Here is a 419-nt window from a genome sequence, read left to right as displayed (position 1 = left end):
TGGCCCCCTACTTGGCCTTGACCTCTCTGCTTTTCCTTCTCTCCCTGTCCTGGCTTTGCTCCATGCCCCAGCTGCTTACAGAATTACTAATTGAAAGGATAATAAAAAAAAAGCCAGTGAAGCAAAAGCTGCATATAAATTCCAAATACTAATGTTGATAATTATATGCTGCTGTCTGGAGGAAAAGCATAAAGAGAGACCATTGGTGTTATGTCAAAGGCCTTGGATAGGGCACCAGCAAACCTAGGGGCAAGGCTTGCTTTGTCACTAACTGGCCCAGTGAAATTAGATAGTTACTGAAGCCTCCTGGGTCTTTGCTCCCTTAGAATTCAAAGTCTCTTTAGCAGCTTTTCTTCTTCTTCTTCTTCTTCTTCTTCTTCTTCTTCTTCTTCTTCTTCTTCTTCTTCTTCTTCTTCTTC

The sequence above is a fragment of the Dipodomys ordii genome, unplaced genomic scaffold (genome assembly GCF_000151885.1).
Source record: "Dipodomys ordii isolate 6190 unplaced genomic scaffold, Dord_2.0 Scaffold2, whole genome shotgun sequence".
Classification (NCBI taxonomy): Eukaryota; Metazoa; Chordata; class Mammalia; order Rodentia; family Heteromyidae; genus Dipodomys; species Dipodomys ordii.
Note: the sequence above shows the minus strand (reverse complement) of the source record.